Source organism: Cavia porcellus, unplaced genomic scaffold, assembly GCF_034190915.1.
Source record: "Cavia porcellus strain 051 isolate PalLab524CR breed Dunkin Hartley unplaced genomic scaffold, mCavPor4.1 scaffold_8, whole genome shotgun sequence".
Lineage (NCBI taxonomy): Eukaryota > Metazoa > Chordata > Mammalia > Rodentia > Caviidae > Cavia > Cavia porcellus.
Window position 1 is genome coordinate 90,600,701 of NW_026947491.1, and position 23,036 is coordinate 90,623,736.

The 23,036-nt window shown below is 47.8% G+C and overlaps 1 long non-coding RNA gene across 1 annotated transcript; it reads left to right on the top strand.

Moving 5' to 3' along the window:
* Positions 1-8,357: 8,357 nt before the first annotated feature.
* On the top strand, positions 8,358-21,160 carry LOC134477398 (uncharacterized). The gene is made up of 3 exons (XR_010049457.1): positions 8,358-8,750; positions 16,237-16,337; positions 18,935-21,160. It is a non-coding gene; the product is annotated as an uncharacterized LOC134477398 (long non-coding RNA).
* Positions 21,161-23,036: the final 1,876 nt, after the last annotated feature.

The following is a 23,036-nucleotide window of genomic DNA, read 5'->3' on the forward strand; positions in this document are numbered from 1 at the left end:
AAAGAAAAGATATAAACAGTAATAAATCACTAGCTGATGTATACATATTGTCCCCCTATAAATAGTTGTTCAAGGTACACAAGTGGAACATATAAATGGGAATTCAACCAGGGAGACTGCAAACAGTTCTGTTCAACTATCCAACAAAAACTAAGTATTATGGCTATCAGTCCTACACACTTCGACATGTACGGGTTTATCCATATCTTCATTTATGTTGAGACCTAACACAGCTTATTAGATTAAAATCCTTCTGAACGAAGATTAATAATATTGCTGGATTTCACATCATAACACTCAAGAATCAGGATTGAGCCACTTTCTTTCCTTCAAAGCTTTTGTTCATTTCATCATGTGTCATCAGATCAGTTCTCATAAACTGTTTACAGGTTTTACATAAACATGAGTCTTAACATGTATTTCTATCCTTTCTATATTAGAGGGAGAAACAGAACAAAGCAGGACAGAATAAAACATATTCCTATAGACACATAAAACTAAAAAGACATATAAAACTGCTGTATAAGGAGTTCTACCATGATCACTGTGTTGATTCTTGTTATCATCAACAGAATTGGCTATATCATCAGATAAAGTGTAATTGAATATATCAGTACATAACAGAATTTACAGAAATACAACTGTGTAGATAATGTAGAGCTACAAAAACAGGTAGTAATCAAATCAGAATGGATATCATGGTGAATCATTGTCATTTTCAGTATAGTTGTCTATACTCCTCAACTTGATACCATCAACCTAACAGTTTTGAATAAAATCTGTCAATAATAAGCAGCAATCAAAGAAGTCAGATTTAACTAACATCAGTCATGATACAACATTATAAGTCATACATGGATCCTGACTGAGTTAATAGGAAATTAAAGATGTCCACTGTGCTAGGGACAGCTGTCTGTGCCCCTCAGATCCAGTGCTTTTATACAAACTAGGACGGAACAAGTTCCAACCAAGCAGAGTGGTGTGAGTAATAGGGGTTTTAATTCCTGATACACTATTTGCTATATTTTCTGCTGTTTTTAAAAGACTATTCCTCCCCTTTAGTCCCCCAGAATGAACTGTGTATTTTTGGGTCTCCCCAAAACTCATGGTTTTGTATGGGGGGGGGGCAACCTGCTATTTACCTAAGTGTTTCTGAACTTTCTCACTCCTGGGCTGGATTTTTAGTTATATTTCTTCATTTATTAAAGACTGTCTGTTCAACCTACCCATAAATACTGGTCTAGTTACCCCTATTACTCTCTGGTTCCCTATCACATTGAGCTCCATTTTCTCATGTTTGATTTTGGTTCATATAGCCTTCTTCAGGCTAATTATATTTCCTGTAAAGAGCCTCTCAGTAGACCCTGCCTCTTGATCCATTCTGCCTGCAATTCTCTCTTTTTTCCCTTAAGTTAGTGTATCTAGGCCATCTATATTAGACATTATATCCAACCTTCTCTCCTTCATTTCTGTTGAGTTCTTTTTCTGTCATTACTTGTCAGTTTGTCTTCTTCATTTCACTTTCTGCTCCATTCGTTGTGGCCTCTCTGCCACTGTTTCTGAAGTCTTGGTATTTTCCTTTTTTAGAATATCCTGCAATTTTCTCTGTAGAGTTGAATTGGTGGTTGCAAATTCCCCTAGGTCCTCTTTATCCTGAAAGCACCTTGTTTCTCCATTAATTTCTAGGGACAGTTGTGCAGGATATATCAATCTTGGCTGGAAGTTATTGTCTTTCAAAGCTTGGATTATTTTGCCCCATGCTCTTCATGATTTGATGGTTTGTGCTGAGAAGTCTGCTGTAATTCTGCACTGAAACCAACAAAGAAAGAAACTGGGCCTCCTATATACGCTTGTATGGAAGGAACAAAAAATATGAGAAGAGGAGGCAACAAGAAAGGGTCCTCAGCCCCCAATACTGAGAAAACTGATCCAGGAAAGGTAAATGCAAAGGAGAATGAAGACAGAAAACAAGCAATATCAGACACGGCACCAATAGACATAAAGTGATATCTCTGGAGCCTCATAGACGAGTTCAAAAGTGAAGTATTTAACCAAGTAAAGCAAGATATAAGTAGAATAAAGAAATGCTAAGCACCTCCCAAGAAAAAACAGATGGTGGAATGGAAGAACAGAAAAAAAGGGGAGAAATGTTTGATGGAGAAAATAGAGAAAACATAGAATACGTGAAGCAGGTTCAAAGAGATTACCAGGAAACTAAAAACTCTATTGAAAGCTGGCATAACAGCTTGAAAGAAACTAAGGATAGATTATGTGAACTGGAAGACAGATTTGTAAGGTGGGAGCATGAAATGAAAAACTTCTTAAAAATAACAAAGAAATAAGCAGCAATAGTACAAAGGAAAGAAGATGATAAGAGGGTCTATAACTTAAGAATTAAGAATGTAAAGGAAGAAGTAGGGACACAAACAGATAAACTACAAAGGCTATTCACAGAAATAATCAAGGAGAACTTCCCTAATATGGGAAAAGGTAAAGATACTCAGATGTATGAGGCATACAGGACCCCAGCCACCTACACCCAAACAGAGCTACACCCAGGCATATAATAATCAGAATTCCAGAAATCCAATATAAGAACAGAATATTAAAAGCTGTCAGAGATAAGAAACAGATCACTTACAAGAGAATTCCCTCCTTACTCTTCAGGAAACAGCACGGGTGAGGAATCACGCCGTCCCTTATGCTTTATTCATGCATTCGCTGCTGTCTGGGGAGCCTTCCTGCAGGCCAGCTCCAGTTCCAGGTTCTGGGGATACGGTGGAAAGCAAGGCAGTGTCACCACCTTCCTGGAACTTACATTCCAGGAGTGTGCGCACGTGTGTGTGTGTGTGTGCACGTGTGTGTGTGTGTGTGTGTGTGTGTGTGTGTGTGTGTGTTGGGTAGGGAATGGTGAAAAATAAGCACACTAAGAAATACCGCAAATAAGATAATTTCAAGAAGTGCTAAGCACAAACAAAGGAAACAGCAGAACATTTGGAACAGCCCCAGGCACTAACTCAGCCACAATGCGTGGAGATCACCCCAAAAGCTTGCGTGAGGGAGAGGAACCGTTTTGTCTCATTTCCCCTTTTTCTTCCAGAGTGTTTGTTGATGTCTTATAGGGAAGACAAAAATGATCTTTTCCTCTCCTAGATTTATGGCTGAGATCGCTACGGCCAAAGACCGGTTAACAAGAGACAAGAGACTGATTTAGTTTAAATTTTACACAGCACAGGAGCCTGCACTGGAGAGGCAGCCCTAAAGAAACACGCGAATATAGGTCGAAGAAGAGCAGATGGTGGTGGAGAAGCAGAAACAGAGGACCGAAGAGAGGATCTAAGGTGACAAACTGGAGAAACCGAGCAAGGCCTGGGCATCCAGGTTCTTCTGATCTCCAGGCACAGGGAGGGCGCCTCTCAGACCTCTTAGGACCAAAATCAGGGCAGTGGGTGGGCCGGTCAGAGAGACCTTCCTGCTTCTGCGGTGGATATGTGGGGGCAGCGGTCCCAGACTCCCTTCCCGCCTCTGTGCCTGTCTAGTACGACTCTCTGAGCCCCGCGTCCCAGCCAGGACCCAGGTCAGGGCCTGATGCCCTTGAGCTTGCTTGGAAGACAGAAGTCCCAGAAACCCAAAGCAGAAGCCACCGCTGTGGGCTTTGGCCAAACACTTTGAACTCAAGACATTTAAAAATATTTTTTTAGGTAGAAAGTTGGCTGGATTGGAGAGACAGTGGATAGTTTAAATTGAAATAAGAGATACAGAAATCTACAGGTAGCTCTTAGAAAAACTGAACATGTAAAAGTTACATTGTTATAATAATCATATCTAAAGACGTGACGGTACAGACTAAACCGCAAGCTGCTTCAGAGCTCCACCTCCAAGCCCAATCGAATGTTCTCCTCATTAGAGACTGTAGAACTGTAGTTTCTGTACATTGAAAGCACAGAGGTAGGCAGAGAAAAAGCAATGTTCTTGAGAAATGAGAGAGCGAATGAATTAGTAAATCTTAGTTAACCCGTCTATGAGTGCACGCTGCAGATAAAACTCTGGTGCATTTACCATGGCCAGACACAGCTTCATCACGCCTGCCAGGTGACACACTGACACACGGAAAGGCTTCCAGCACTACTTCTGCACCTAAAGTCAGCCCAGAGCAACCAGCTGGGGGCGGGTGTGTGTGTGTATGTGCATGTGTGCGTGCGTGTGTGAGTGTGTGCGTGCGTGCGTGTGTGTGTGCCTTAGCCCGTGTCTTCCTACTCATGACCCTCAAGAGTCATGATGTCCAAGCAGAAATGCCCAAGAGCCCCAAACTTACTTGGAGCAACATTGTGTGTGTGCTGACGTCAGTGTTGTGAGCTTGGCCACGCAGGGGGGATGGGGAAACAGCGCTTAGGGCTCTGATTTAAGGTAGCCAGTCGTGACAGACATCTGGTCTACTCCACTCCCTCGGTAGGCATTTCACAGACACAAATAAATAGGATCCGTGACCCCAGGCAGCTTGTTACCTTATGTAAGAGACACGACAAAGAAGAAATTAGGATGTTACTGGGAGGCGGTAAGTCGAGCACACGATCAACGTCTAAGCTAGGTGGGTCTGTCGCTGTGGGTTTACTGCTGGAGCACAGAGGACAGGAGGGCAGTCAGGCTGCAGCCCTCTGTCTGGGGCTCCGCTCCTCACACAGCAGGTTTGTTCCCACCTTCTCCTCTCCCCCTGTGCTCTGATTCCGTCACCACCATCCTCGCTTTTAGCTGAAGATCTCACTGTTTCATCAAAAAGATAAAAACAGTTAAAAGAGGTCTTCAGTGAGTTCCACACACACGTCTACCTATCTACCTGCCTGCCTACTATCCAGTACCTACTGCCCACCACTCCTGTCCACCCACTGCTGCCCAGCCACTACTGCCCACCCCCCCGGCTTGGCCCTCTGTCAGCAGGGTAGACGTCCGCGTTCCTGGCTGGGGCCAGCCCTGCCCTGCGCCTCTCCTGACTACGCGGGGACCCCTCCAAGCGCCTCTGCTCCGGGTTCCTCCCTCCTGAACCGTCACACGCACCTCCTTGTCATCGTAAACCGGATGGCGGCTTTACCTGGACGCCGCCTTCTCACACGACTGCCGCCCGCCCGGTCTCTTTCCTTCCCTTTACTGCCATTTATTTGCTGTGTTTTCTCTTACTGGAGACCAGCACTGTTATGGGAGCGGTGGAGTTAATGTCTTGGCTCAGCAGGATAGAATAAAGCCAGTGAGGAGAACAAGAGACTGAGGGTCACATCAGCACCCCATTTCAGGGTGGCTCCCCAACACCTGTCTAGCAAGGTAAGGAACAACTCCAGGCCTCGGCTTCCTTCACTGTAGCTCTGATTTCTTTGAGTCAGAGCACAGTGAAAACACGGGCATTGGCTGACCACACATTGCTGTTTTTATAACCTTCCTAGATTTAGCCCATTAGCAGGGAATAATTTATTGTGCTGAATTGCAACAAAGCTGTCTTGAAGTAGGTGGGGAGCTATTTGAGACAAACCTTGGAATATCAGAAACTGCTCTAGCTGAAGCTCAGTCAGCAGGCAGCCAGGACAGTTTCTAAGCAGTCAGCTGCAGGTCTCTGAGGAGGAAGACAGGCGCTGGGTAAGCACACACCTTCCCCACACTTGAAGTCAGTCCAAGCCATCGTCACCCGATCTCACTACTGAGGGCCTGGAAACTAAGACAAAACCTCGGCCTTCCTTCTCGTTACAATCAAACCTGGTTACCTAAAATTGCAGAAGAACTAGAAAAATGGAAAACCAACATTTAATATAATTATTACAACCAATTGTTTGCCAGGGGATAGACAGGAAGGAGAAGAGAATGCACACACCTACTACCAGCACCAAAGGCACTGTCCTGTGTTTCAAGACAAGGACCACAAGGACAGTGCTGCAGACCCACAGAGTTTAGGACTGGAAGGGACCTCAGCGGTGACTCAGGTCCCACTGCCTGCTCACTTGCTGTCTGATGGAAAAGGAGGAGGGGAGGGCTGAGGAGAGGCATGCACAGGATAATGGGGTACAGTGATCCCCATTGGGCACGAGACTAAGAAGGAAGAAATGGGTGTTTTGCTACATACGTTCACTCATGTGGCATTTTGTTTCAAAGCTCATGTGGCAGTTTGTGTGAGAGGCAAGGGGAAATAGGATGACTTCCTGACACACTGCTGGGCACCTGACTGGACAGAACTTCATCTAGATTTCTGCACTTCAGCAAAGAGGAGCAACACTAGATGAAAGAGAATTTAAAAGCAGACTTTTGCGGGGGGGGTGGTGGGGTGGGGAATAAACCAAGCTTCAGGATGACTCAGCCATGGAGAGAATGCATTCTGGTGGAAACAGAAATAACTGTCCCCCAAATAAGTGTTGCAGACGTTGAGATGACTGGAGTTCAAATCCCATAAAACATCACTGAGTAGTTCTACAACCTTAAGGAAGTTACTTACTTAGTGTGGGGTCTACCATGGTCTGTCCTTGGCAGAAACATTGGGTCCAGGTCAAGATGACATGTTTTAAATGGACCATATCATACATAATCAGATCAACATTGTGGTCAGATTGACTGGTTATAATTTACTGGGATAGGTGGTCAAATATTCAAGGAAAACCAGGCTGGAGACTTTGTTTCATTTTGATGATTCCTTGACAGGAAAGTGGCAGCTGTGCCCATTGTTCTGCTAGATAAACTCTGCATGATTAGCTGGGTGAAGAGGGTGTATATATTAGACATCCGTTGGGGAGACAAAATGCAGGGCCTCAGGAACCCTTCCAGCTCCTTCAGGAAAACGGCCTCCTCAGGATGTGAACGGTCCCTGCCAAGATGGCGGTCCCTGGGAGTTCCCTTTGACTCACTCTGGGTTCCACATGAGACCAACAGAGCTCCTCACACATTTGAGCCAGGCTGTGTTGCTTCCTAACAACTTTCACCTCGTCACTGAAGACCACCTTGGAGGCTCATCTGTTCTAGTTGGCTGGGTCTAGTGTGGGGACTCAGGCCTGAAATCCTAGCTACCCCCAAGCTGAGGAGGGAGGTTCTATGGAGCCCAAGAGTTCCAGGTTAGCAAGGACAACATAGCAAGAGCCTGTGTAAAACCCAAACCACAACCAAACACACAGGACAGACAAGGAGAGTGCAGGCGAGTGCCCCAGAGCTGGAAACCCAAGACCTTTCCAGAAAGTATAGAAAATGCAGGGGCAGAGCATGAGACTAGAAGCCTGAAGACCGGATAGGATTCTGTTTGGAAGTTCAGGGAGGAGACGGTGGGCACGGGTGAGGGCAGGATAAGGACTGGAGTCAGGGGACAAATGGCGGCAATCTTTAAGAGAGGGCCCACGACTGGTGGGTGTGAAGCCTGCCCAAGGCCCTGGAAGTATTAGTATAGCTGTACAGCCTGCAGAGGGCCACACAGAGGAGCCTGCACTGCAAACAGAGACAATTCAAGTGGGAGAAGAGGGGAGAGAGAGAGAGACAGAGAGAGACAGAGACAAAGAGACAGAGAGACAGAGAGAGAGCGACCATGAAAAACAAGGCCGCATCCCAGTGCAGTTGTTTAAGAACCTAGATGGAGACAGCAGTTATGTCAGTGGATAATTCTATTTTTCATTTAATTGGGCTCGGCTTTGCTGAGGTTGAATTGTATTTTCTGCCATTGACAAGCAGAAGAGTCTGGCTGATGTGGACTGCAGTGGCAGAGGGGTGAACAGGTGATGTCACACACACAGAAGAGAGAGTGCCAGGAACAGGCGGTGGATGAATGGAGGAGGAGGCTGCAGGAAAGCGCTTGAGGGGCACAAGGAAGGGTAGACGCGTGGGTCAGAGAAACCCGGTGAGGACAGAGTTTCCCGCCGGGAGGCAGGCTCTGTGGATCTGGGCAGGGCAGGGACGCGAAGCTGGGGAGGGGAAGGGAGGTACAGATGAGTAAGTTGCGACACCTGCTGTACCCCTTCCTCGAGATGAGGAATTATCCTACATCAAAACATGCACTCACAAGATAATACACAGACTCAGGACAAAGGAGCAGTAGGGGTTGGTGACATGGAATGCATTTGCCAAATCAAAGTTACTGGGTCTCACCCCCAGCAGATCCGGGGCGAGGCCAGGAAGTTGAGCGTGTCGCGTGGTCTCGTGTGACACTGATGTCACATTTGAGAACCACTAATGGGAATATTTTGCATAAGGTGAGGTTGGAAAGAGTTTGAGTCAGAATGTGAAAAGAATCTCCGTGGCACGGAAACAAAGCAGATGCCAGAGGAAATGATTGGTGGCAGTGAGAATCGATGATTGTCTCACGTGACAGATTATCAAAGGCGAGAGGACTGTAAGTCAGCTAAGGGGATGACAAGGACGGCGCCTTTCTGTAGGATGGGAGGGCGCCGGCCTGCTGTCCCAGGACTGGGGGAAACACGCTGGGCACGGACCAGGGAAGACAAGCGGAGCCCGCAGGTGGAGGGACAATGACCAGGAGCAGCGACGGAGGTGGACGTGGGGAGGTTAACGGAGGGAGGAGCCCAGGCTTGAATTGGCCACTTTCTCCCTTAAAATTGAAAATTGACTCATGTGAGGGAGGAAGCAGAGGCGTGGGCGGTTAAGGAGAGAGGGGAGGTCAGGACCCACATGCACAGGCCACAGCGCAGCACCGGGGCACAGCTGCAGCGGGGACCCCTCCCCCAGCCAAGCCCGGCAGTCCGCTCTGGAAGCAAGAAGAAGGACCGTGGGATTTGTCCAGGGTAAGGGTGGCTTTCTCCCTTGTCTTTTCAAAAACAATAATACCTCCATTAGTGAGCGTTCTGGGAATAAAACTCTTTACTATGAAAACAGGCAGCCTGAAAAACAAAAACATGTCCATAAATCAGGCAAGCAGAATATTTCTAACCTTATGACAAAACTGTGTGGTATGCGGTTTCTTTTTGTCTTGGATTGGAGTCGAGTTTAGATCAACAGCAACATCCCCAGAGTGAAGACCCCTCTCGGGGGCTGGCATCTCCCTTCCTCTTCCTTCCCAGCCCGTAGGAAACCTGGCTGGGACCTGTTCATCGGGATTGTTACAGCTGAGGCTGGATCTCTCATTCATGTGTTGCTTTCGTCAAGATTATGGACTTTAGATGCTTTTGTTCCCACTGTGCTTTGGTGCTGGACTTTGCTTCCACGGAAGAAGTTTAGATGTTGGTGTGGTTGTGTATCTCTGTCCCCTGCAGGCTCCCATGCTGAAAGCTTGGTCCCCAGGGTAACTACTGAGAGGTGATGGACTCTTTAAGAGAGGGAAGTGACCGGAACTTGGAGGCCCCACATTTGCAAGGGGTTCACGCCCGGGTTGGGAGACTAGGTTAGGTCTCAAGGGGCTGGACCGGTCACTGGGAGAGCAGGTGGTCAAAACGAGTTGGGTTTTCTTGGCTTCCCACTTGCCTCCCCCCTCATACATGTTCTCACTGTGTGATGCCATCAGCTCCTGCCAGAAGCTCACAAGATGGGGGACATTCATTTTTGGACTTTCACTGTCTGAAGCTGTGAGCTACATAAACGTTGTTTCTCTATAAATCACCAATTCCCAGATATTTTGCAATTGCAACACAAATGGGTGAAGATGGGTGTTAAAGGTGCACAGAGTTCTGATAGTAGAGATATTTCACCGGATCCCCATGCTTGTATTGTGCCCAGAGACCAGGAAGACACTCAGGAAGTGTTTCTGGAATGAATGAATGACCAGAAGTGAACAATGGTGGTGGGCATGGGCTTGGGACAGGAATGGGAGGAGACACTGTTGTTTTCCTCAGATCTGGGGGTGAGTAGTTGTCTCAGCCCATTCTGTGCTACCATAACAGAATACTCTAGATTAAACACTTTACAGAGAACAGAAACTTATTTCCTACAGTTCTGGAAGCTGAGAAGTCCAAGCTCTAGTGGGATCTTTATTTATTTATTTATTTATTTATTTATTTATTTATTTTGCCTGTGTTGTCATAGGTTAAAAGGTGACAGGGAGAGCGAGAGAGAGCAAAAGGACTTCCACTACTTTTTTATAGAATTCGATGCATCCATCCATAAGGATGGAGCCCTCAGGACCTCAATACCTGCCATCAGCCCCACCTCCCAGTATGGTGGCACCGTGGATGGTTAGCGACTGAGAGATACGTTCAGATCACGGAAGCACTTTATTTGAGAGATGATCCCAAACAAGACTGGCAGGGAAATGGGTGAGAGAGAGAGGAAAGGGAAGGAAAGCGGCAGAGGGTGATTAACAAGAGGGTGCCACTGTGGTCAGCAGGGTTCAGTCCCGCTGGGACCTTTGAGAGACGCTACAGAGCTGTTCCCGCCAAAGGCATTTAATCATCAGGTCCTATTTGCCATTGGGCGAGGACTGCTCGTGGGTTCGAGCACTCGTCTATGTCTCTGGGGACCCTGAAGTTAGACACAGCACACACAGCGTGGGACATCTCTCAGGCAGGGTGACACAAGCTGGGTGTTTATCCGTGGATAAATGCTCTGTGTCTTTTGATACAGAAAGATCCCCAACATTAGGTTTGTAAGAAGCAAGATGCATGGTGGTTGAGTAGAATAGTATACTGCCTTTTTCATATTTTTATATGCACAGAATGTCACTAAAAAGATGCACAAGAAACTGGAAACAGTGACTCCTCTGACCTAGAAATTGGAATGGAAGAAAAGGCATGTTTTTACTGTAATATGCTGTAGTATCTGATTTTCTAAACAAGTTCATATGTAACCTATGTTAAATATACTGGAATTGTTGTATGTGTGTATACAGATTGTAGTTACGAAACAGAATAAGAACTTGTTTCTCCACCTCCATTCCCCACCTAGACCTTTGGGGATTGGATCCCAAAGGACCGTGGCAAGTTTTGGAGCTCTCCATTCCATGGATGTTGGGATATTCCCCTGCCAGCCCCTAGGGGAAGGGTCCTTTTCTGGAATTTTTCCTTATTGCAGTTTTCAAAGGTCTCCGCTTTCCTTTGGCCCAAAAACATAGTGTCTGATAAATGTCAAGACAAACACCAACGATCAATATATTCTGGCTCAAATCAGACTAGATTTTCTTGATAATATACTGCCAGCAGAAATGTTCTCATCCTAAAGGAAAGTCCCCTGGAGCACAACGGTCCCTCTGTGGAGGTGTCCAGAATATCTCAGCACTGGGCCAGGCACTGGCCAGTCCCAGAAGTGCCTGGCTGGCGTGTTTTCACTTTGAGGAACTGGGGCTCTCTCTACAGGGCTGGCGGAGGAGGAACTAACTCGCCCTTATGAAACTGGTGGACCCCTGTTTCTTTTGCTGCCTCAGCCTCTCCATGGAAGATGGGGTTAATCAGCTAAGTGTTTAATTTAATCAGCACAATCAGCTGCACTGAGCATAGAATGCCCAGACTGGATGGCATAATGTTTTGGCAAGAAGTAGGGTTGGAGATGCAGAATTCCTAATTCTCTCTGTTGGCACCACTGAATACTGATGACAGAGATGGTGATTTTCATCTAGATTAGTGTAATAGCAACTCCAAACACTCTCCCTATGTCCGGTCATGACACTCTTTAAACCATCGCCCAAAAGGTGGTCACTGTGACTTCTAAAAGGTGGAAGCAGCTCTGATGACCCATTTCTTGTATTCTGCTTTTCTACATGAAGTATTCTATTTTCTACATTCCAGTAACCAGAGTGCTCAAGGCCTTTCATGGTCTGTAACTCTGGCCAGTTTCCTACCCATGTGACTACCGTTTCCTACATGTCTGTAATTTCAGCAGTGTCTGCTGATCTCTTATATTACCAAGCTCAGCAGTGCTGGTTCTCTGTGTTTCCATGGTCCTGTGCAATCCCTCCCTAGTATGGTGCTCTTTCTACTGTATGGCACTGTTGTGCCTTCTTGTCTACACCTTTTATTTGATGGTGAGTTTTTCTAGTCTTTTGCCTTTCTACTCAAAGCACGCAGTACACATTCAATGAAAGTTGTTCACTTTCATGGAGTTTTATTGCACATTGGGTGGAGGGCACCCCGCTGCAGAATCTTTTATACCACTGCCGGAAAACAGGTACCAACATAGAGCAGGGAAAGAGCCACAAGGTTGGTCCTAGACCTTGCTAACTGTGATGTTAACAGAGGCCCTCAGTGTAGATGAAGTTCCCTCTTCCTTTTTCCCATCCAGCGCCACCTACTGTGTGCTTCTGTTCCACCACTTTGTGAACAAACATCTCCTTCCACTCGCAGGGCTGCTTTCATGGTTCAGAAGAGGGTTGCGGGCTGAGCCCCTGGAGGAGAGGCTGCAATGGAAGTTCCTGTGTGGGAATTTGGAGGCGTCCTCTCAGGACTGGCATCTGTGCAGGAAGTGAAAGAACCAGACTGGGAGAAGAGGGAAGTTGGGCTGTGGAGAAGGAGCCACAAGGCCTTAGCTGACCCCACAGAGAGCCTTGAAGCTGGTGAAGTCCTTCAGGGCTGGCCCGGGTTGGGGACAAGTGGCTGAGTGTTTATGTCCCTGCATCAACCAGACTTTGGGTGCACAGCACCCCCAAGAAGGGTCATGAGTCTGAGCTAGGTGGCTTCTTCCACCACAGGCGATTTCTCTAGGGGCCTGAGAACTGAGAGCTGTGGGTGGGCAGCAGTTGCAGGCATTGTAGGGACTTAGTCTTTTAGTCCTGAACAGGGATCTGGGCCCTGGGCCATTCTATGTCGTGTGTAGATACTGATTCTGGAGTCCAAACGCCTGTGTTCACCTGTGAGCTCCACCACTGGCTGAGGGTTCCAAAGTGATAAACCTGCCTCAACATGAGTGGCTGGAAAAATGTTTGTCATGTGTCAGGATTCAGTGGGGTCAGCTCATTTGGGTGCCACATTGTCAGCCATGATGGCTCCCGCAGGGGCGGAGGCCGCACTTCCGGTTCCCCGGCGAGGCCGGAAGTGCAACGCAGATTCCGCTCCGACAGGGCTTGGGTGGCCCCATGGAGTTTTGTTTCCAGATTCAGCAAATCTTGGCACATTTATATGCAACAGTTTGCTCTTTAGTTTGCTCTGGAGCTGTAGATAAGTAACTGGAGAAACTAGAAGAGAGAAAGTGAGGGAATTTAGGAAGAAAAAGTGGCCGTTTCTCTGGGCTAAGGAGCAGCTTCTGGCCTATGACCTCCATTGAGTTTTCCCTTCCCTGCTCTGCTGCCCTCAGCAGATGATTGGAAGATGGAGCAGAAATGCCAGCAGCAGCTCCAACCAGCCACGCCCAGAGAAACCGCTGGTAAATCATCCTTACACTCGGATTCACGGAAATATCAGTGTTTGGAAGAAGCATAACATTTACAACTTTATTTTATATGTGATGGTTTGGTTTCATTTTCAGGAGTCGTGATTTCCACATAGATCGCAGAGGTTTGATGAGTTGCCCATCAGTGGAGCGTAAGAATGGCAAGACAGTAGCTTTCATAAGAAATTTAAAAGCCTTGTTGTGGGTTAAGCAGTAGCTTTTGAAAAATTAGACTGTCTTTGGCTATGGAAAGAGATGTTCTCTTTCTTATTTTGCTCATTTAACCTGTTGCAAAACTAGCAATGTTTTCAACCTTGACAATGTCCTGGACTTTTAAAATTTTATTTTGAAAATAGTGTCAGGTGAGGCCCCAGACTCCCATGACAACACGTGTTGCCTCAGGGTGACTTTAGAGGTGACTGGAACAGAGATCTTCCCTGCTACCTCTGGAATCATCCTGGTAAGTGAGGATGCATGGGTCAGCCTCTCATTGCCTCAGCTTAGACAGAATTCAGCGATTCTTTCAAGAACCTCACAAAAATGACCTACTCACCGCATTCACAGTCAGCAGGCTCATCTCTTTCCTGTTTCCCCATGTCTCCCTCTTCTGGGAACGAATAAGATTCTTTCTTCTCGAGAAGGGGTTCTGTCCCCTCCCTGTAGCTACTGTGTCATTTCGTGTCCCTGAAGCCTTGACTTCTCTAAATAGGCTTGTCACAGCCTTCCTCAAAACACATATTGCTATCCTGAAGGGCATTGAGGGCAAGGCTGGGAAATAGTTTTTAGCTTCTCACGGTGTGTGTGTGTGTGTGTGCACCAGCTTGCTGCAGACGGACATGTTTTGCAAGGAGTCTTCTTGATCTTTGATAGTCTCTTCTCATTCATGTGAACCCCAATATACTGGCTACAGAGCACCATATAGAAAGCATGTGACTACCTCTGTCTCATTTAAGAAAATGGAGTGGGGAGAGGAGGATTTCCAGCCTAGCTTCCTGCCCTGATAGTCCTCAGTATTGTGCACTAGGTGGAGGGAACCCACTGCAGAATCTTTTACACACAGCCGGAAAACAGGTACCAATGCAGAGCCGGGAAATAGGGACCAGGCTGATGATCCCAGACCTTCCTAACTGGGCCGCAGCAGTGACCATGAGTGTCTCCGCCCTGTCCCCCGGGAGCTATCTACTAAATAGAGCTATCAGCTAATTGCTTAGAATCACAAAGATCATCCACATCTCTCCCACAGGGTTTGAAAATACTGTAAGTACTTTCAACAGGTTGCAGAAAACTTGGAAAATCCAAATGAAAAGTACAGAGGATGACAAAATTCACCAATAATTCCTCTCGGTGGACACTGCTACTATTAAACCGTTAGTATATTTGGTTTTAAAAATGCATAATGATGCTTTATCATTGGCTGCATTCACTCAGCAGCAGGTTAAAATTCTCCATTTCAGCATCATGAGGTTTTCATCTTAGCATGAGCTTTGCAGTGGCTTGATGATACTGCATGGCATGGATCGCCATGATGGACTGATTGATTTCATACCCTTCTGTCTGATGTTGGGGATCCCTTCCCTCTCCTTGGATTTTTAAATAAACAAACATAGAATGAATTACTTCCCTACCAGATATTTTGTTTTCTGACTACTTTCTTACCAGATACTCTTCATGGTAAATTTATAGGGTATAATTTATATGTATTTTGGGGTGTTATTTTGGTCAACTTGTCTTATAAAAAGTGTCCTCAATTTATACTTCCTCCAGCAGGATAGAAGAGTGTTTTGGTGACAATTAGGGGTGACCAGTGACCACACTGGCCAAATAACTCAGGAAGTGGAAAAGTCTGATTTGGCAGCCGGAGTCAGATCTTGCTCTTTGATATTGCTGTGTTTGTCATACATCTGAAAACAAAGCAGGAAAAGCAAACTCTGGCCTTTCGGGGTCAGGGTCATCCAGAAGGATCGAGGGAGCTGAAGAGCCATCAAGGATCTTAATGAGACTTCATATTATTCTTATACTCGACATCTAGTTTCCTGTATTAGAAATGGCACTTGTTCAGAGACCAACAGCCCTGGTTCCGTTCCTGAGTTCAGGTTGCTGAGAAGGAGCAGGACAGAGCCTGAGACAAAAGGCCCAGGGATGGCATTGTGGGTGTGCGGATACACCCAAACCATCAACATGCAAGACTCAGACAAGGGTAATGTTTTGTGAGCTCTCAGTCAAACAGAAAGCAAAGTGAGCACACGGAAAAGCAGTGAATTTTATATAAGAAGACCTCAGGTTGTCCCTGGCATTGGAAAGCAGTTGGTGTGGAGTGATTCATTAGCTTCTCTGGGTCTGAGTCTCCCTTTAACAGAGAGGTCGAGCAGGACAGCTGGCCATAAATTCACACTGATGCATAAGGCTGCTGTCAGTGTTGAAATTCTGTCAGGCTTGTGGTGACATCACCTGGGGCCACCTTAATATTAGTAAAGTGGGACAATCCAGCTGGGGGACTCCTGGAGGAGACACCAGGAAGTGCTCCCCCGGAAGCTGCCCTGGTCAAACTCTGGACCACGGTCTGGTTAGACCTTCAGGTCTACCTGGTGCCTGTGGGAAGTGATGGGGATGGAGGTGCGTGTCGAGTGCCTCACAGGGCAAAGACTGCAACCCACAATTCTAAGTGTGTGCAATTCTACAGGACAGACCGCCTGGGAGTCTCTAACAGGCAGATGCACCTGGTGCATTGAGAAATATCCAGCTAAAACTAGGAGTGGCCATTGTTTGGACCTTCACTTCAACAAACTAGTTTTGAGGCATCCAAAGGGAAATGAAGCCAAACTTGGAGAATTTTAAGAAATTATCATTAATTTGTGGTCTTGCTATAGAAAAATGTCCTTAGGCATTGCCTGCTACAGTGTGTATGCACCTGATGACAGTACGCTAAGTAAAGATGTCACCCACAGCAGGGCAGACACTAAGTATGTGATTCCTCCCATATAGGTCTCTCGGATGCCGGACGTGGTGGTGCATGCCTGTGTCCCAGAACTAGGGAGCTGAGGAAGGAGGATCACTTTGAATCAAAGGCCAGCCTGGTCTACATGGTGAGTTCAAGGCTAGCCTGAACTACATAGCGAGACCCTGTCCCTATCCTCCTTCCAAAAGAACCTTCATAAACAGAAAGCAGAATGGTGCTTTACAGCCAGCAGTGGAGGCCTAGTAGGAAGTTAGTGCTCACTAGTTTCAGAATTTCAGCTTGGGAAGACCAAGGAAGGTCTAGGGTGGATGGTGGCGATGATTGCCTAACAGCACGAAATACTTAATGCTCCTGAACTGTACACATAAAAATCGTGGAAATGCTCACATATATGTTATGCTGATCACAATTTTACAAAGCCCTCAGGTATTAGGAACATCTACAAGTGGATAATGTGACCCCAAGATTTGCTTTCAAATAACCTAATAAGAGCAAAAGATGGGATGCTGGAGAGGAAGAAGACGAGGAAAGTGTGGGTAACTCTTGGAGCTGGGTGGTGGAGCCTGGGGCTAATCATCGTGCTCCCGTGCCTACGATACCCCAAACCGTCTGTCCCAGGGAGTTTAAAATAGATCGTGTTCTGATCAAGTTAAATTTTCTGAGATGCTCTGTGCATTTATGCTCAGTTTTGAAGACTCAGTGGAAAACAAACCAAAACCGAATCCTGCATCACCCTAGTGACACGAACTGTCACCGCGTGAAATTGAGCATAAAATGAGCCCCAGCCAGGAGGAGGCCACAGAGACCGCCTTAGCTCGAGCCACACTCATACATTATGCATATGTTCCTGGGGGGTCCTTGCCCTGCCCCTGTCGGGGTGCGCATCGGTGGTCCTCAGGTTGCTGCCACCTTCCAGCTCACTGGGCGCATCTGCAACACCAGGGCTCAGGTTATTCCCCAGGCCAGGGAGCAGGGTTTCTCAGCGGTTCCCAGGCAACTGTACTGTGCAGTCATGGGAAGACTACCTGTGTAGGAGCTGCTGGATACACAGTAGGCACTCATCAGACGGTGATGGAAAAGGGGTCTGGTCTGAGTTACTGATTATGCTGTGTTTTAGCCATTTGGTAAAGCCTTTTGCAGAAAAGAGTTTCTATGCTGCCCTTTCTCAGCCAAGGGAAGGACCTCCGGAGGCCCTAAACTTATTTGTTGGGTCCCAGCTAGAGCACGCGGCTTACGCTCCAGGCAGCAGCACAGTCGGTTGCTGTACCAGGAGCCTGGAGAGAGAAGGGCAGTTTCCGAAATGCTTTGGGGGCATCACGAAAACCTCACTGTAACACAACGCTTTTTGGAATAGCATTAAAGAAAAGCAATTGAAGCCCATTTATCCAAGGAGAAATGAAAGCCCCTGGGATGCGAGTTTTGTTTTGAAGCCGAAGAAGAAGCCTTTCATCATATCGACCAGAAAAGATACGATCGGTCTGAACCCGGAAGGATACACAGCCATTCGAGATCTCCACACGTGACTTCTGCTGTTCAGCTCTGGGCTCCACCTCTGGTGCCTTAACAGGCAGATTTTCACCGCCCTCCCTGAGAAGCCCAGTGCTCACCGATTTAGGTAACTGAATGCATGGAGTGAAAGCTCCACACAGGGGTCCTCCTCACCTCTGTGGCTTGGTATCTAGTGAGAGCACTCACTTGATTTTCACTGAGTCTTCAAAACTGAGCATAAATGCACTTTGGCTTCCAACGGACTGACAAGAAGCACCCCAAATAACTCTTCCCAGTGGCGATAGAATAAATGATCCCAAAACCTTGGTGTAGGGAGGCATTTTTCCCTCCAATCAGAGTGAATCGTAGAGGAATAGAGTCGCCATATTTGGCAAATAAAAAAATATTTGGTGAAATTGGAATTTTGGACAAATATTTGGAAATATTGCTGGAGACATCATTATATCATAGAGGTTTAATTTTTCTTGGAAATGTTGGTTAAGCTGGGCATCCTGTGTTTTATCTGGAAATGCTAAAAAGAGACATCCTTCCTCTCAGATGTGCAGAGGCTGAGTATTTTATTTCAATATGTTCAGAGATTCTGGGAAGTGCACATGGTCAGTGAATGTCCAGGAATATGGACCGGGGTGGGGTGGGGTGCTTTTGGTGAAGAGTATAAGAGGTCAGTGTGTTAGTTTGCAGTTGCTGTGTAACAAGTCACCCCAAGCTCTGTAGCTACAGGAAGTAGTCCTTTATGGCACACACTCATTGTGCAGTGGGCAGCTCCATCTCCAGTTGTGCCTCTCTGATTTGGACAGGGCAGTTCACCAGGGGGATACAGCTCACGCTCCTCTCCCTCCTGAGAGCAGACGGGTAATCGATGTGCAGTCTTATGAGGACAACACATGCTCAAAAGGCCAAGTGGACACATGCAAGGTGTGACTAGCATGCTGTCATTTCCACCCCTGCACCCTTGGCCAAGGTCAGACACAAATTAAAAGGGTACGAAAGCATATTTGTCCCCGGCAGGAGCAGGAATGCTGGGAGAGAGAAATGGGGCTGAGGTCCCACAGGGAGACTGAGGGCCAGGAGGAGGACATCCAACCCCGGGAACCTTCAGAGCCAGGCATAGGGGAAGAGGACAGAGCAGGTCAGTGACCAGGTGGCGGGATTACCAGGTCAGGGGGCCTTAGGTGGAAGAGTTATGTGATTCTTCATTTCTGCCCTCGACTCCAGGGTTTGCGTGCTTGCCTGGAAAGGTTTGCATGGCTTGACGTGAGCAGGCGGGAGTTTGATGGTCTGCAGTTCTCAGTGTCACCCCGCAGTCGCTCCTCGACTTCTCTGCCATCTTTAATGGCTCCTGTGCTTCAACAGGTGAGACACGAAGCCCACCGTACAAGACAATGCTTGGTGCTCATGACTGTGGGACCCAGGACTGTTCTCATTCCCGGAGGAGAAAGTGGATGAAGAAAATAGGAAATTAGTAGCACCGAGCCTACGATGCGAGGGCAGGCCGAATCCCAGGCTCACATGGTGTCCTGGGGAGTCTATTCCGCCGCTCCTGGGCTGCCTTCTCTCGCGTCCTGCTCCTTTACCAGACTCCAGGTTGGCTGCTGAAAGCTCCAGATTCATACCTGACAACTCAGGCAGTGAAACACACTTCTTCTTCTGTAGCCAAGTGAAAACCCTGAGAACGGAATGCTGAGCCCACACAGGGAAGATGTCCATGCGCGAGTCACCAACACCAGGACGCTGACCCACCCGCCCTGGGCGTGAAACCTGACTGTCCCCTAGACCCCTGGGCTGGGAGCCAGGGAGGGATGGGGAAGTCGGGAAACCACGGTGAAAGAGGGGACAAGGCGCCTCTGCCTTGCCTCGTTTCCTTCCACTGAGGCTGCGGGGGCGCCTTCCTCTCCCTTGAGCATCCAAGGGTCATCATCTCTGTGGAGCACAAGGTGCCACCCACATGGCTACTCTCTCACGAACACTCCCTACCTTATTTTGGATGGAGGCCACCACCCCTCATCGTGCGGATCTCTTTAATTCTCTTTTTTAGTGTCTATTTTCTTTGTGTACTTCTGTGGTGTAATTTACTTGCCTATTGTGTGTATTGTTATTTTGTGACCAAAACATTTTCCCTCCCTCTCGAATCTTCATGAAGCCCACCAGAAAGGCACTGTTGACCCACACAAGGTTCCCTGGCATCAGAAAGTGATCGGCTAGTGTTGTGCACTAGATTGAGCTCAGGCTAAGAGGCCAGCTGCGGTGTAGCTGGGTACACCAGATGTCTTATCTGGTAGACCACTGAAAGAGAGGTTCAGTCTTTGTATTTTACAGCTCATTTTAGAAGGAGAGACCTTAGTCACCTAGGCTAACATCAGGGTGCACGATGGGCCTATGTGTGGACAGCTCTGGCTTTGCATTTGGGGTTCTCTTTCCATTTACCTGAGCCAGTGTCTGGCTTCTCTCTGGGACCCGAACAGGATTGAGTTGATCCAGGGGAGCTCTGGAGCCCAAAGCCCACTTTCCATTTGGTTTCATGAGGAATAAATGTTTGCTCCTCGCTCTGCTGGGGCTGAAGCAGTTGGCATGTGCTGTGGTGAGGTGCAAAGTGGGCTCGGTCAGCAGTGGGTGGGATGACCCAGAGCCTCCTGGAAGGAAGCTGCCGGCATTTGGAAGAACTCATGCCCGGAAGCACTGCCCAGGGTTAGTCCTTCGGTGCTTTTGAGAGGGCTTCACTCTAACTCAACAGTGGATAAGCTAAGTGGTGCAGGGCGAAAGCAGAATGGAGGAGGTGACCCTGAATTAACACCAAGGCTGTCTTGCCCCGGAGAGCTCCAGGACACAGATCCTTGGGAATGTCTGTCCTTGCCAGTGACCTCGAGTGTTTATCTAGCTGTCCGCTGAAGGTTCACCCTGACATTTCAGCAGCGAGGCAGAGCTTAGGGATTTACGGTGTTGGTTTGGGCAAGAGAAAGGGGCCCCTCCCTGGGGCTCAGCAAGAAACACAGTGCAGGAAACCCCCGTTGTCTCACACCACGCAACGTGGGGGCTGAGCTCCCCACCCCGTGAGTGTCCCCAAGGTGACCACGTGGAGGTCAGCCACAGGCAGCCCCTTGTGCCCTGACAAGGAGCTCAGGGAGGTAGGAAGGAGGCAGGAACCAGGCAGAGGATGCTTCCTGTGCAGAGATCTCTGCCTCGACAGAGAGGGCGGTAGGAAAGGGTGGTTTAAGGGAGAAAATGCTTCTCTGTGCATTCAAAGAGAATTTTAAAAACCGTTTAGTAATGAGGAAGTATCTGTGCAGAGCCGGGAGGGACAGATAGGAAGAGATGCCCGGGGGGAGGAGATCTCTGCTTTCCAATTGACCACACTCTACACTGTTTGCTTAAATTATCTTTCATATCTATTGTTTTTTAATGGAAACATTTACAAAAGGCTGCTTTAATTAAAACAAAACAAGTCACAGGCCTCCTTCCTCCACCTTTATTCTCTGTGATCCAGGAAACAGGAATTCATTTACCAGCTGTGTGGACTTTGGCAAATCTCTTAACCTCCTCTGGCCTATTACCTCAGCTGGGAAGCAGGGTTTATAGCAGCGCCTGCTTCAAAGCGTGCCCGGGAGGACTGAGTGTGTAGGGAGTGTAAGTGTTAAGCTCTGGTTATCACATGCACTCCTACATCCTGGCATCGCTGGTATTGTTCAAACACTGTTTCAACACAGACCTCAGTGACGTGCCACTTCGTCCCCAAAACAGTGCCTAGCGGTCACGTAGGTGCCAGCAGCAGCTGTCTCGGGGGTGTGCTCCGTGCTGTCATGGCTGGGGCTGTGAAGGACGAGGACACACGGTGGCTAGCTGGTTCCCAAAGGTCCAGAGCGTCGGGAGGGAAAAGGAGCAGCTGTTTGGAACTGGAATCAGAGGCCATGGCAGAAGGCAAGGTTGATGGGGTAACACACACACCTGTCACCATCTCAGTAAAGCAAATTACCCTCCATCGAGTCCTAAATGTGTCCAGGAGAGATCTGAAAAGCACAGAAAATGTAGAGTTGCCCAAGCAGGAAACCAGGAAAGGAGTCTTTAATTTGGCTGAAATGTAGTCTGTCTACTCTTTCCTCTCCTTCCGGCATCTTTAAGGTTTATTCCCCTTTCTTCTGAAGCTACCAGGGCCGGAAGGATCTTTGCTGTATCTTAAATCACAAACGCACTGGACAGGATGCCCTACTTTATCATGTATTTCCAGCCAGTGGAATCAAGGGTGGGGAGAGAATCTTCCCTCCAACTCCATGATGAGATTTCTGTCTTCACAGTCCAGCTGAGCCAGTTTAGCATGCGTGCTCACCCCTAGGCCACTAGTAGTGGTCAGGTAGACACCTTGTGCTGCTGGCCTAACCTGGTGTTATTAAGGGAGGAGGGCTCATTAGCTTCGACCTGGGCTTTTTCAGCCTGGACAGTATTGGCGTCTGAGGAGTAAGAAGCTCTTCATGGGGCTGTCCTGTGAATTCCAGAATGTTTGTCATCCTTCTTTATCTCTACCCATGCAGTGTCAAGAGCAAGGGGCCATGTAGAAAGGGAAAGGCTGGGAGGAAGACGCCCTGGGTGGGTGTAGCAGTCCGGTTTCTGTCACTACAATGAAATACTTGAGGCGGGCTAATGGTATGAGAAAAAAAAAAAAAAAAAAAAAAGAGGCTGACTTAGCTCAAGGCTCTAGAAGTTCCAGGACGTGGCACCAGTGTGAGCACCGATCTTGTGCGAGCCCTGTTGGGTGTGTCACACACAGCAGGTCACAGCATGGTGGGAGTAGATGTGGGAGAGACAGATCACACTGCCAAACAGGAAGCCGGGAAGGCCTGGGGCCCACAATCCCTGCTGAAGACCCCACTCAATCTACATGAGGACCTCCCCCTTGGCCCTCCCTTTTCACAGCCTGGGCCCCCACTTTTACAGCGGGGAACAGGCCTCTGGCACGTGAACCTTTGAGGGATGCACTGAAACAAACCTCTAAACGCTGAGCATAGAGTGTGATCTTGTAGGCATGGTAGGGATTTCATTTCTTACCCCCAAACACCAGTGAACTACCAAAGGGTTTGGAGTCAAGATTAATGGAAACTGGGGCACGGAGAAGGAACGGAAGGGACGAAGCAGACCAGGTATTAGGGAAAGACAGTGAAAACTAAGCGCAGTTTCAGCTAGGTGCTGGAGGGAGGATTGGGTTTATTTCAGCTCGATAAGGAGCTGGACCAGGTAGCCTCTGGTGCTGGTGTCGGTGTGGTGAGGAGAGGAGGAAGAGGCCACCAAAGGTGCCGCAGGGGCTTCTAGCTTTCTTACTGCAGGAGCCCTG